Source organism: Anolis carolinensis, chromosome 5, assembly GCF_035594765.1.
Source record: "Anolis carolinensis isolate JA03-04 chromosome 5, rAnoCar3.1.pri, whole genome shotgun sequence".
Lineage (NCBI taxonomy): Eukaryota > Metazoa > Chordata > Lepidosauria > Squamata > Dactyloidae > Anolis > Anolis carolinensis.
The window spans coordinates 167,297,922-167,310,017 of record NC_085845.1 but is presented as its reverse complement, the minus strand read 5'-3'; the positions used below and the strand labels follow the sequence as shown (position 1 = coordinate 167,310,017).

The following is a 12,096-nucleotide window of genomic DNA, read 5'->3' as shown; positions in this document are numbered from 1 at the left end:
CATAATTTATGTTCTACCTTGTCTCCAATAAACTCAAGATGGTATACATTGCCCTCCTTCATCATAACCTCATTTTATCCTCATGATAATCTTATAAATTGCAGGCTCAGAGAAGATAACAAGCCCAAGGTTAGTCAGCGAGTTTCATAATACCGATAGGACTAGATCCTGAATTTTCCAAGTCCTCCTGTAGTCTAAACACTATACCACATCCTCACTATTTATATGACACAAATCCCTTCCAGAATATATAAACACTAACTACACTACAAATTCCTGAAGCTCTAGTCAAGAAATCCATCCCCTCTGCACAAACTAGGTCCCTGTGTACCATGGAGGTGCCAACACAGTTAGCATATTTGTTATTTATGGAATTAGAGCATAGTACAAAAACATCTAGGAATGAGCATATACACCTATAGCCACTCCACTGGCTGCCAATTAGTTTCCGGGCAAAGTATAAGGTGTTGGTATTGACCTTTAAAGCCCTACATGGTTTGGGTCTCCCGTACAATCCACCCCGAACACTGAGGTCCTCTGAGGGGCGTTTGCTCCAACTCGCCGGAACCCGATTAGCATCCATCACTCAGAGGACCTTTTCATTGGCCACCCCAAAACTGTGGAACGACCTTCCAGAAGAGCTCTGACAGCTAGATCAGCTATCGCAATTTAAGACACAAGTGAAGACCTATCTCTTCTGGCAGGCTTACCAAGAAAGTTTTAATGGATTTTAAACTTCCACTCTATATCTAACTTTTGTATTGTGTATTTTAATATGTATTTATGGAAATATGTTTTAATATCTGTGTTCTTTGGAGTGGCTTTTAAATGATTATGTGTTTTGATTAAAATTTCACAATGTTGTAAACTGCCTTGAGCCATGAAGAGAGGTGGGTAAGAAATAAAACTATTAGCAGTAGTACTACTAGTAGTAGATTCTTGCTGAGCTATAAAACAGGTGTTTTCTGGAAACTTGTACTAAGGGAGAAATGGGAAAATGTACATTTATAGCTTTTGAAAATCAATTACAGGATACTATAATTGAAAAACGAGATGATTGCACAAAGCCCTAACTAGGTGTTAGAAAGATTCTTCCTTATCAGCTTGATCTTCCTTATCCGCTTGACCTACCTCTTTCTCTTAGCCTGACCTACTTCTCTAAAATTGAGAGTATAAAAACTTACTTTCAAGTTACTGTTATTGTTATGTGCCTTGATATTCATCCCAACTTAGAGTGACCCTATCATAGCATTTTCTTTGGCAACATGGATTTGGATTAGATTTGTCATTTCCTTCCTCTGAATGTAGCCAACCGCATCCTTAATACTTTCCAAGTTCTAACTAAGCATGACCCTGCTTAACTTCCAAGATCAGATAGGATCTGGTGCTTTAACATTCTGCATATCAAAGAAGTGGTAACTTAGAAATCTTCAGAAGCAGCAAGTTGTCCAGACTGATTTAGGATGTGTCTGTCATTTCCAAGTTATTGCTATTCTATTGACACATTTCAAAAATGTACACACTATTCACAATGTCCATCCTACCATCTGCAAAAAAGTGCTCTGGATTCAAAAGGCAAGAGAGATTAGCTGATAACTATTTTGTACCCTCTGGAAACAGAGTCGTAACCAAACGAAATCTTTTCCATTTTTAAAAGCATTCAGCTGCTTATTTCATTGGCACAAGCTTATGTGGATTTCCTGGAAACATTGTGCAAGCAAGAAAGCTCTCCAATAAACATAGGATTTTTTTTTCCAGAAGATCAAGAAAAAATATTCTGGCTCCACAAACAACACTTTTGGGAAAAGATTGCCTCCTGACATCTTCCTGGATCTATTTTCTCGATAGTCTTATTAAAAGGCAGACAAGTGAGAATCAAAAGGCAAAAACAGCCCCAGTTGAATGATTAGCTATTTGGTTAACCCATCTAATTGAGGCTCAGAAGCGCAGGATTGAGTCCTGTTCCGTCCCCCAGGACGATGGTTTGCCTTACCTATTGGTCATTTGTTTGTTTTCCCTCCTTTGCATTTTGTTTGAGCCTCTGGCTGCAAAAGCCTAGGAAAAGTGGCTTGGAATCTGCAATAGCTGGCTGCAGTTTTCTTTGCAGTGATTGGTCAAAGAGTGCAACATCTTAGGACCGCCCTTTTTACCAGGGTCTAGTCTCCATTTTGGAGCTTCATTCTGGCTATAGTCTTACAACGTGCTGGAGCTGTGCAAGGCTAACTGGGACAAATCATCCTCAAAACCAGGCCAATCTAAGCCTATCCAAATTAGATAAGTATTGAATTATATTGATCTGGAATAGGAAATCTAGTTATAGGAGCAGGGTTATTCTGTCGCTTCTAGAACTAATCTTTGCTGTAAAGATAGGGAAGGAAAGAGTTTCTCCTTCTAATATAGGCAGCGTGATTAGGGTATAGTGGTTTTATAATCACCTTTGCTTTCTGGAACCAGGGATAATTCTGTACCTAAAACCTATAGAAATTTGTTTCATTTTCTGCAACTTTAAGATCTGTGCCAGGTTTACAACCTTGTATGAATAAACATCCTTTTTTGAAGTTATCCAGACTCAGTCGTTCAATATCTATAGGACAGCTTATAGGGATTTGCAGTTCGCCCGGATAAAGGACAGCACGTTTCAGTTTTATAGTTTTTTATTGTCCGGCGGACGGCACAGTTTTGAGGTAGATCAGCGGTTTTTCCGCTTGAGCTAGCTTGCACGGCTTATAGTTTTTTATAGTTTAGGAAGTTTAGTTTAGGCCGCGGCTTTTCCGCCTGAGCTCAGTCTGCATACCTAAAGACTCTACCAGCGTCTGAGGCAGTGGAGCCCGCTCTCAGACCTGAAGGAGTCAAATAGTGGGGCTCTATTTCCTTGCTATTTGGCTCGCGTGTGCGCACGTGGCCCAGTGGCTTTCTGGGTTTGCACAGGCTGTGCAGTTCCCAGCAACGTCCAGGGCTCCCTCGGCGGTAGACCTCGAGCCGCGGAGCACCAGCGACAGTTCTTTGGCTGGCTCTGAGGCGTGAAGCCCACCAGAACCAGGCTAGAACCTGGACAGGCCTGGCAACGCTGCTGCGAGTTCGGCCGGAGCACTCGGCCGGCTTCGACCTGCCTCATCGTCCTGCGGTGGTGACCTGCCTCATCGTCCTGCGGTGGTGACCTGCCTCATCGCCTGGCGGTGGTGACCTGCCTTATCGTCCTGCGGTGGTGACCTGCCTCATCGTCCTGCGGTGGTGACCTGCCTCATCGTCCTGCGGTGGTGACCTGCCTCATTGACCTGCGGTGGTGACCTCCCTTCACAGCGGGGAGGAGGCGTCTCTTCTCTCCTCCTTTCCAAAGCCAGCCTCGGTGCTCCTTCGGCGGCAGGCCTCGAGCCGCGGAGCACAAGGTGCTTGAAAATTTGGCGAAGTCGCCATTTTGGCAGTTTACGTCACTCGGGCAAGGGAGGTATCAAGTGGCAAGTTGCTGTCAGTTGGCATTTTGCAGCTTGCCTACCAAAGTTTGGCGCCAAAGGTCACAATCTTTGTAAAGTATAGTTACTTAGTGATATATATTGCTATGGTTAAGTGCTGTGAATTGTATTATATATTGAATTTGCTTTTATTGTAAATTTACTTGCAGGTATATTGCATTTGCCTTTGTTGTAAATTTACTTGCTATTAAGAATACACAATGTCTATGCAATTTCAAGATGATGCAGATGGTATACCTCCTTCTGAGGCTGAAAGTAGGAATGAAAGGCCCCAAAGGATAAAGCACCCTTCAGCCAAGATGCTAGCCCATCTAATAGATGAAAAGGAGCTCCTCCATGTGAGGTTAGGTTCGGCATGGGAGCGAATTGTAACATTGATGGACAGAATTGAGAGCTTGGGTATTACAAGGGTGCCATCCATATTACAGACAGACCTTGAAGAGACCTTCGGTCTCTGGAGGGGTTTGGTGTCTAAGATAGTCCAGGTCCTCGAGCGCATTAACGCCAAGGATTCAGAGTTAGAAATAGTGTGTGTCTTAGCTGACACTAATGAGAAAGAAAATAAGGTGAGGGCAATTCTAGATGCCTTGGAATTTAGTTCTCCACCTGTTAATCTAAGGTCTGAGCCAAAAGGAAAGCAGTCTTCCTTATGCAGCCATGAGACCAATCTTTTAAAATCACCTGCTGTGGCACTTAGCCTTAAGTCCAACCGCTCTAGCCAGGTATCTAAGCTAAGGGAGCGTGCATCGTCTAAACACAGCCACTCTAGCAAGTCTTCTGCTGCTGGGAGTGCCATCTCTTCCCTAGCTGCCTTGCACATTAAGGAGGCTGCACGTCTGGAGCTACAGAGCAAGGTTGCGGAGGCGGAAGCTGATGCAAAAGCAGCTGACCACACTTTCCACCTTAAAGAGGAGGAACAGCGACTCCAAATAGAACAGGCCCAAAGGCAATGTGAAATAGAAATGCTTAGAATAAGGATGGATGCTACTGCCAAAAAGGTAAAAGCTGAGACTTTGGCCAAGGTCCTAAGTGGGCAACTCACAGAAGAAAATGTAAGTCAGTTGCCAATGCAGGACCCTTCCTCCAAGGTGCTTGTGCACCTTAATAGTTTAAACAGCCAGCTTTCTGACGAGGAACATGAAGACTTCTCTCTTCGGTCAGAACAGGGCCCTAAAGTTGCCTTCGGGTTGCCTAAAGTTCAGAGCATCATAGCGGGGAGCTCGTCTTTGCTCAGGTTGCCTGTGCCTCCTACTAAGATTCCTGAACAGTCAGCCAAACCATCAAAGCCTACCACCAATTGGGCCCTACAAGCAAGTCCAAAGGGAACCATCGGTCCATCTACAGACGATGTCATCCCTCCAAAAGACCAAAGGTCGACGCAAGGAGTATGGTGGGATTTCTCCCCACAGCAGCCAACGCCACACTTGTTCCCGTCGACGCCAGAATCCCAACTCGTCTCGATCCTTAGAAGTCCCAAAAGAGACCTCAAAGACAAGGGAGTTGAAAAGTTTTCAGACAAGCCTGAAGAGTTCCTTCTCTGGAAGGTTACCTTCAAGAGGGCAATTAGAGACTTAAAGTTGTTGCCTGAAGAAGAGCTGACCCTGCTAGGCGCCTGGTTGGGTCCAGCATCATCTTCTCAAGTTAAGAGAATATATTCAGCCCACGTAGCCGATCCCGACAAAGCCCTGGAAAAGGCCTGGGCCAGGTTGCAGCAGAGGTATGGGGCCAGCACAGAGATTGAAGCATCTCTTATGGACAAGCTCCAAAGGTTCCCAGCTTTGAAACTCAAAGACTTCAAACTCTTGTGGGACCTCAGCGATCTCCTTACGGAATTAGAGTCGGCCAAGGAGAATCCAGAACTGCCCGGTTTGAAGTGCCTCGATCAGCACCTGTCCCAGAGGCAGATCTTGACCAAGCTGCCCTTCACTTTGCAAGAACGCTGGGGACAGGAGGTCTTCAACTACAAGGAGGCCCATTCTCAGGCGTACCCACCGTTTTCCCATCTGGTCCAGTTCATCACCAGAGCGGCCAGGGAAAGGAATGATCCACAGACGGGCCTGCCCACCTTATATCAAGGGATCCATCCAGGGAAGGCACCTGAAGTGGACAAGAAACCACCTAGAGAGGCCAATAGACCTGTCAGCGTAAAGGCAGTCGAAACTCAACACAAGACTGATGAACCCAGGTCGGAGGTAAAAGAGTTGCTTTGCCCTATTCACCAAAAGCCTCACAGCTTGGCCAACTGCAGGGAGTTTAGTAGGAAGACATACAAAGAAAGGCAACAGCTAGTTCAAAAGCAGGGAATCTGCTTTAGATGCTGTGGAGCAACTCCGCACTTTGCATCCAACTGCAAAGAAAACGTCAAGTGCGAGAAATGCAACAGCGTCAAGCATTGCACCGCAATGCACAACTCCAATGGTGTCTCCCACACCAAAGGGGACATTTCACCAAAGGAAAGGACAGCAAGCGAAGATACCGACAAGCCGGCTGCACCGCAGATGCAGGTGGAAGTTTCAGCAGTCGCCTGTACAGAGCTGTGTTCTGACTCGCACCAGTACAGAGTTTGTCATCCTATCTGCCTAGCGGATGTATATCCAGCCAAGAGCCCTTGGCTTAGAAAGAGACTCTATGTGGCCCTGGATTCACAGAGCGACGCCTCCCTGGCTACTCCAGAGTTCTTCCGCATGTTTGACCTTAAAACCAAGATGGTTGACTACACTATGACTACGTGTGCAGGAAAAAAGAAGTTGCAGGGTCGCATAGCATCCGGCTTTGTTGTTTCCTCTTGCGACCAGAAGAGGCAGTTCAAGTTGCCAGACCTGATTGAGTGTTCCTCTATTCCCCGGAACAAAAGGCAAATTGTAACTAGAGAAGTTGTGGAGGCTCATCCACATTTGCGACGATTAAAGAATGCCATACCTGCTTTCCGTCCAGATGTGGACATTGCCCTTCTGCTTGGTGCGGACTGTCCGAACTTGTTCTATGTGAACGACCAAGTTAAGGGACCTCCAGGGGCGCCCATTGCTCAGCTGCTACCACTAGGCTGGACAGTTACAGGCCCAGTGTGCATAAACAAGATGCACCCACCATCGTCGTTGGACTCCAATCAAGCACAGGTGCTTAAAGGTGGACGTCCTACACTTGTGCGCAGTTGCCTAAGTCACATCTCAGTCTACTGCCAAGCAATAACTCCAGAGTATTCCTCCATTTTCAAAGTCTCTGAGAGAGACGAAGCCACAGCGCTCTCGAAAGATGAGCAAAGGTTTTCGGACATTATGAATGCTCAAGTCTCACGAAGTGCAGAGGTGAAAGCCTGCAAATCAACCACAGAAATCAAGATGGGCCAAAGATCTTGCCTGGAACCACACCGTTTTGAACGTTTTTCGGAGTGGCACAGTCTTCTTAGAGCAGTAGCTAGGCTTATACATCGTTTAGCTTGCAAAGATAGTGAGCCTTTACAGGTCCAGGATATGATAAAGGCTAAGAGCGTCATATTCAAGTCAGTGCAGAGATCTGCTTTCAAGCAGGAAATAGCTAGGCTAGAGCAAGGGCTCAACATCCCTAATCAAAGTCTTCTAAATGAGTTAAACCCATTTCTAGACAAGGAGGGTATTTTGAGAGTTGGAGGAAGGTTAGCCAAAGCTAAACTCAAGGCGTGCATAAAAAACCCCATCATCATACCCCCTAATAGTCACACTGCATTGCTGCTCGTTCGGCATCACCATGAAAGGATCCATCATCAGGGTAGAACTCTAACTGAGGCAGCCCTTAGAAATGAAGGTCTGTGGGTAGTTAATGCCAAAAGGTTGGTCAACAGTTGTATTTTCAAATGTGTTAAATGCAGGCGCCTTAGGCGAAACTGTCAAAGTCAGTTGATGGCAGAACTACCTCAGGATAGGACTTTGACAGACCCACCCTTTTCCCATGTGGGAATCGATGTGTTTGGTCCTTGGGAGGTTGTCACTAGGAAAACCAGGGGTGGTGTTGTAAATAACAAAAGATGTGCGGTTTTGTTTACTTGTTTGTCAGTACGAGCTGTCCATATAGAGGTTGCAGAGGGAATGGACACTTCATCATTCATAAATGCCTTGAAAAAGTTTGTAGCCCTCAGAGGGCCGATTAAGTTAATTTGGTCGGACTGTGGCACCAATTTTGCATGTGCAGACCTTAGCCAACCACTTCTGGAAGAGGTGGAAGGCCGAATACTTAAGCCAGCTTCCAACCAGAAGACTCTGGCAAACCCCAAAGGACAATGCCAAGGTGGGAAACCTTGTGTTGCCAAAGGACAAAGACTTGCCCCGCTATGCCTGGCCTATGGGCATTACACTAAAGACCTTTCCTTGCCCTGACGGTAAGGTTAGAAAAGTTCAGGTAAAGACTCATAGTAAGGACAAAATGTCTGTCCTGGACAGACCAACCAGCAATCTCGTGTTGCTTGTCCAAAGTGTGTAAGTTTTATACTGTTTTATTGTTGTGTATACAAAGGTGTTTGTATGTTTTTGATTGGTAAATTCCCACATCCTGGGAATTTAGCGGGGAGTGTTCCGTCCCCCAGGACGATGGTTTGCCTTACCTATTGGTCATTTGTTTGTTTTCCCTCCTTTGCATTTTGTTTGAGCCTCTGGCTGCAAAAGCCTAGGAAAAGTGGCTTGGAATCTGCAATAGCTGGCTGCAGTTTTCTTTGCAGTGATTGGTCAAAGAGTGCAACATCTTAGGACCGCCCTTTTTACCAGGGTCTAGTCTCCATTTTGGAGCTTCATTCTGGCTATAGTCTTACAACGTGCTGGAGCTGTGCAAGGCTAACTGGGACAAATCATCCTCAAAACCAGGCCAATCTAAGCCTATCCAAATTAGATAAGTATTGAATTATATTGATCTGGAATAGGAAATCTAGTTATAGGAGCAGGGTTATTCTGTCGCTTCTAGAACTAATCTTTGCTGTAAAGATAGGGAAGGAAAGAGTTTCTCCTTCTAATATAGGCAGCGTGATTAGGGTATAGTGGTTTTATAATCACCTTTGCTTTCTGGAACCAGGGATAATTCTGTACCTAAAACCTATAGAAATTTGTTTCATTTTCTGCAACTTTAAGATCTGTGCCAGGTTTACAACCTTGTATGAATAAACATCCTTTTTTGAAGTTATCCAGACTCAGTCGTTCAATATCTATAGGACAGCTTATAGGGATTTGCAGTTCGCCCGGATAAAGGACAGCACGTTTCAGTTTTATAGTTTTTTATTGTCCGGCGGACGGCACAAGTCCTTGTAAAGGTATGGACTAATTTCCCCCAATTTGGCACCCTCTAGACATGTCAACTACAAACTGCAACATCTCCAGATTGGTATAACACAGCTGGAGGTTGCCAAGCATAAGTTGGACTGCATATTTGGAACACAGAAAATACACATACACAGATAATTCTGTATTCTATTATCTCACAAAATGTTTGGGTCTTTTTTCCTCCCAGAGACGGGTCTGCCCACAGCGCTCTTTTCCATGCATCAGGGATGAGCAACTATAGTCTTCCAGACGTTGGACTTCCTGATAACCTTCACCATTTGCTTTGCTGGTTGTACTTGATGGGAATGGTAATCAACCAACATCCGGAGAGTCAGTTTGCCCATCCCTGCCATATGTAGTCTCTGGTGCAGAGTTTTGCCTCAAATGTGCTTCTCAGGTCACAGTGGAAAGGGATTGGAGACCTGTTTCTTCTCTCACTAGCCTGGGAGCAAACAAGAGCAGTTCCATGGAAAATATGAAGTATTAAACTAGGATTAAATTTATATGAGCTAGAGCACATAAGCTCCTGGGACTGTTTCAGAGACCACCAAAGTCAGTGGAAAGAGTTCTCACTGGAGTTGGAACAGACAACAGACTTCTGTAAAAACAGAGATTAACCAGAGTCTGATGCTTTGCATATTTTGCCATAACATAAGGAATCTTCTGTACTAAAGAGTCAATATATGTATGCACACATACTGAGTGCCTAAGTTTGAAACGAGTCTTCTTAAGGAAATTGCTTGGGGAAGGGCAGTAACACATTCAGCCCTTCTGGATAGGTCCAAGACCCAGAAACAGTTTTGATTTTTTTTAATTATGAATATTACTGCACCTAGAGCTAAAGATCTCTGATGGCATACTGAATGTCACAACCAAGAAGCAAAAATATATTTTATACTGTTTCTAGACACATGCAGAATTAATTTCCTTTCAGACACAGAAACTGTCTATGTGTTAAAAGTTGGCAAGTGGAAAGGGCTGCTTTCAGTCCTCTTTGGGGAGATAAAGCAGGGTATAAATAAATATAATAAATAAAATAATAAATTCATACCAACATTCACATATACCATAGCAAATGCTAAAATTGAACTGTGTCAAAATTCATTCTAAGAAAAAGAGAATTCTGGCCACAATAGATACAAATGGTCTACAAACAAGCAACATAGATCTAAGGTATGGGTTTGAAAATTCATTGTGTTTCAGAAGGCAGAATTCTAGTGAGTTGGGCCAAAATTAAAATATTGTCAATAACTAACATGAAATGCCTCTCAGAGAGGTATTTTGGTCCTGTAAAACATACAAAAGCTAGAAAATCTCCATCTTACAACTCTACCATGACAATTGAGCGTCATTTCACTGAAAGCCATAGGAATTTGAAGTATGGCCCAGTCTCATAGTCTATGTATGGGTATTTCATGGGGAAAGACAATCACTGCAATAGGTGCTATCCCTTTGCACCTCCATCAAGGCCATAGTTCCATATGCACCTTCCAGGGAGTAAGTCCAAATGAATCCAGTGGGACTTACATCTGTGTAAACATGCATAGGATTGCACTCTAAATTAGTTGAGAATCCTGTCCAACTTTTGAGCAGTGTTGCTATCACCTCTTCTGACCTAAATATTCTTGTTCTGCTGTGTAAAGAACAGTGAGTCTCTTACTTTATTTCTGATTTATTGCAGTTGTTCTATTTGCCTAGATCTGCCTTCATCATTTTAGAGCTGAGTATTCATTCCAGATTCAAGTTCCACTTCACCGTCTTCTGGGCCACACTTTTTACTTCTTTCCAGTTTACTCGGGGGAAATTGAAACCCTGCTACTCCTGCATTTTTCCTCAATCTGTATTTACAACCTACCAACACAGTTTAATTCTGGCAGCACCCATTTGTTTATCATCTTTAAATAGTCAACCAAGGAGAAATAGAAATCAAGACAAGTGGCTACAGGGTGGTGGCTTTTTATGCAATCAATAATTATGTCCAGTTTCATTCAGATGGTGGACTTGAGACATGAGGAAGGAAAAAAGATCCCAACCAAATAGAAATTAGGCAGTTAATTCTGGTTTCCATTTGTTGCACCTGTTGAAATTACATATGATGTTATTGGATAAATGGTGAGTCATCTGCTAGTGTATTTTCCAAATTTCTTTCTACAAGGCAGGGAAGGTGAGAGTATGCCTTTCCCAATAGTTTTGTTGGCTTCATTTAATTTTTAAACTTATTTTACATTATTTGAGACAGAGGCATAACAAAGCTGTCCTGTCTAACTAACAGACATAGTGTGACCATAGGTGAGCCAAATTAATTGGGCTAATTAGAAAGAGGTCAATTCCCTCAGAATTCAGAAATCAGAGGAAATAATTTCTTGACTATAAACTTTATTTTTGTTAACTACATGCTACCTCAAGTATTTGAGGATGTTCAGGAAAAATAAATAAATTTGCCAAACTCTGGTTTAAAAACCTTTGCCTGGGAATACAGTGCTGATTGTATGTAAACAATGTAATGAAGTCCATAGAAAAATGCCTTGATTCTCACCCATCCATAAACAAATCATTGTCTCAGCACACATTGCACAAGTATAGCAACATGACCTCTTGTGATTCAAAATACTGTGGAGATAAGACTATAAGTGGGGAAAGATTCAGGTTACGGGCTGAATGTTATTGGTAATCCAATAACATTGGGGCCGGGCTGTGGCGCAGGCTGTTGAGCAGCTGCAATAAATCACTCTGACCATGAGGTCATGAGTTTGAGGCCAGCCCGTGACAGGGTGAGCACCCGTCAATTAAAAATAAAAAATAGCCCCTGCTCCTTGCTGACCTAGCAACCCGAAAGATAGTTGCATCTATCAAGTAGGAAATAAGGTACCACTTATAAAAAAAAAAAGTGGGGAGGCAAGTTTAACTAATTTATGACCTGGAATGAGGAAGTGCCATCAGAGTGGGTGATGAAGCAGCTGCTCCCCCCGTGACCAGAATTGAACATCCCTCAGGAGAAGGTTAAATTGCCTCTGCGTCTGTCTGTCTCAGTCTCTGTTTGATGTGTTTATGGGCAGTTTGCTGTATGTTTGTTTAATGTGAGTCCCCTTCGGGGTGAGAAGGGCAGAATATAAATACTGTAAATAAATAAATAATTAAATAATCCTACTAGGGCCAATGCATTGAATTAACTGCATTGATCCAATTATTGTAATAGCTAGAATTCAAAGACACAGATGTGTAATTCTGGAATATAGAAAAATCAGAACAAAGCTGATAGCACAAGCTTTCATAGACTAAATCTGCTTCCTCAGATGTATTAGAAAGGCTACTAAGATTTGGGCCTAAGCATGTCAACGTTCATTTCC

General features: G+C 43.5%; 1 protein-coding gene across 1 annotated transcript in view; it reads right to left on the bottom strand.

The window, feature by feature from the left end:
• erp27 (endoplasmic reticulum protein 27) overlaps positions 1–12,096 on the bottom strand; it is a 41,944-nt gene that overhangs the window by 16,543 nt on the left and 13,305 nt on the right. The gene's annotated exons all lie outside the window — the stretch shown is intronic.